We start from the raw sequence: 2,622 nt of genomic DNA, 5'->3' as shown, positions 1-2,622 counted from the left end.
GCGGCGCGGCCTCGCTCACCTCCGGCTTGGCCCGCGCTCCGGTCCTGCTCTGGCGCCCCCAGCGGCCACTTGAGGAACAAGGCCGCTCCTCGCGAGGGATGCCCCGCCCTTTCCGTTAGCGGACCCGCCCCGGAAGTGGCCTTTCGCCCTCATTGGGTGTCCTCGGGAAAAGAGGCGGGTCATCCCGTGCTGCTCCCGCCGGTCTGCGGCGTCCGAGTCTGGGACTGGCAGGTGCGGTGCTGGGGACGTCCTGAGGTTGAGGGAGAATCCTGCGGAGATGAAGAGCTTCCCGGCCTGACAGTTTTGTCCCCACCTCCTTCTTGAGCTTAAGGATTTATACGCAGGGCCCCGTTTGCCTGCTGTGTCCCCAGTGTCCCGGACAGCGCCCGGTACCAAAGGTGCTGGTGAACATTTGAGGAGCGAACGCCTCAAATGTTCGCTCATGAGGAGCGAACGCCCAGCTAGTTCCACTGTCACAGCGACCATGTGTGGCGGGCATTGTCTGGCATGTGTCTTACAGAGGAGGCAGCCCAGGCTCAGGGAGAAGAGGCAGAGGTGCACGCAGGTCCATGTGGGCTGGAAAGTGCTGGGGTCTCCCGGGCGCTCCTGGTCTCCAGGCAAGAACTGGAAGCAGAGCCACTGAGCACCTAAAGGGGCAGTGACAGAAAGCTCCGGCTGAGAGGAGGCTGACCAGAGACCAGTCTGAGCTCAGCCTTTTTTTCAGAGGGCCATGGGCACCCTACAAGGGTGGTAAGTAGGCGAGTGGCAGAGCTAAAAGGTCTCTCTGGCTGCCGAGGCGGGTGGCGACGGAGCCGACCGTTGCTGTTGTTGGGCTGAGTGGTGGACAGGGTCAAAGCCATTCCAAGGTCGACTTGAGAGGGCTTGGTTATGTGGGAGGGAGGGAGGGAGGAAGAAGGAACGGGCTGATGGCCGGGGTGATACCACTGGCAGAGGTGTGGAGGAGTGGGAGAAGCTAGCTTGGAAGGTTAACTTTGATTTTGAACACCTTGTGTTTGAGAATCCTGACAAACCTGAGACCCCCTGAATTTTCTCTCAGGGATTCTGATTCTTAACAGCCTGATTGCAGAGGAGGAAAAATGGCTGGAGTTGAGCCAGACAGTTCTGGGCAAGGAGTGAGCATTCGCCTGTTTATTGAGGAGGCTGCTGCCTGGGCCACACTCTGGCTGCCAGGTTCCTGCCCCATGGAACCTGGTTTTCTGGCCATCCCTTTCCACCTGCAAGCTGCTCTTCATACTTTCATTTGCTTATACAGCCCAGAGCCGATTTCTGTTACAGCACCCCGGAGAAACATGAGTCAGGAATAATGTCTTTTTTTTTTTTTTTTTTTGAGACAGAGTCTCCTCTGTTGCCCAGGCTGGAGTGCACTGGCACAATCTCGGCTCACTGCAACCTCCGCCTCCCAGGTTCAAGTGAATCTTGCTGCCTCAACCTCCCGAGTAGCTGGGATTCCCAGCCCCTGCCACCACGCCCGGCTAGTATTTGTATTTTTAGTAGAGAGGGGGTTTCAGCATGTTGGCCAGGCTGGTCTCGAACTCCTGACCTCAGGTGATCCGCCCGCCTCGGCCTCCCAAAGTGCTGGGATTACAGGTGTGAGCCACTGTGCCCGGCCCGAAGCAGGAATAATTCTGATGGCTAATGAAGACAGCTTCGGGAGAGGAGGAGAAAGGGCACAGGATTCCAGGCAGAAGGCCCATCTAGGGCAAAGGTGAGGGTGTGCCTCAGGCTGCCTCCTTTGGGGAATGGTGAGTGTGTTCTGGGCTCAAGGTTCTTGGTAAGGGACAGAGAAGACTCAGGAAAGATCAGTTGAGCTGGAATGTGCGGGCTCTTGAATACCCTGCTCAGGAGCTGGAGGTGGGCTACCCTGCAGACTCCAGGCCATGAAGGCATGGGCTCTTGGGAAGCCCAGGAAGATGTCAGGCTGGTCTTTCCATGCCCTTGTGTATCTGAGACCAACTGTCACTAAATGTTTCCTTTACACCCTGGACACACTTCTCAGCTTCTCTTGAAATACAAGTCTTGGCCAAGGGTGTGGAGGGAAATGCTGTATATCACTTTGAGGTTGAGGCCATCAAAGCCTCCCACAAGTGGCCCTCTCTCTCCCCATGTACTTATGATGTTGATGCTCAAGGCAGCTTGAGAACTACCTGCTGAAGGCAGGGTGTCTGTCGCCAAAGGTCCTTGATTAACAGTATGGAGCAGAGCCCTCATCTCAGCCAACTGGACTTTATCTGACCAACAGTCCAACATCTATTGGGTTGAGCCATAAGGTTTCAGGATTTATGTTATGGCTGCTAGCTTTTATTAATGCAGACCTATGGGACATGGGGGAACTAACTGGGGTTTGGTGGGTTGTCACCAGAGGTTTATTTATTTATTTTTAAGACACGGTGTCACTCTGTCACCTAGGCTGGAATGCAGTGGGTCAATCATGGCTCACGGCAGCCTCAATCTCTCAGGCTCAAGTAATCCTCCCAACTCAGCCTCCTGAGTAGCTGGAGCCACAGGCAAGTGCCAGCACACCTGGCTAATTTTTTAAAAAAATTTTTGGCCGGGCGCGGTGGCTCAAGCCTGTAATCCCAGCACTTTGGGAGGCCAAGACGG

General features: G+C 55.5%; 1 protein-coding gene across 1 annotated transcript in view; it reads right to left on the bottom strand.

Moving 5' to 3' along the window:
• SYCE3 (synaptonemal complex central element protein 3) overlaps window positions 1-108 on the bottom strand; it is a 12,870-nt gene extending 12,762 nt beyond the window's left edge. Inside the window, exon 1 of the mRNA XM_011942225.1 lies at window positions 20-108. The gene's annotated coding sequence lies outside the window, so the exon portion shown is untranslated. The remainder of the gene's footprint in view (window positions 1-19) is intronic.
• Between the last annotated feature and the right edge of the window lie 2,514 nt (window positions 109-2,622).

Source organism: Colobus angolensis, unplaced genomic scaffold, assembly GCF_000951035.1.
Source record: "Colobus angolensis palliatus isolate OR3802 unplaced genomic scaffold, Cang.pa_1.0 Scaffold208, whole genome shotgun sequence".
Taxonomy (NCBI): Eukaryota; Metazoa; Chordata; class Mammalia; order Primates; family Cercopithecidae; genus Colobus; species Colobus angolensis.
This window is presented reverse-complemented; position numbering and strand designations above follow the sequence as displayed.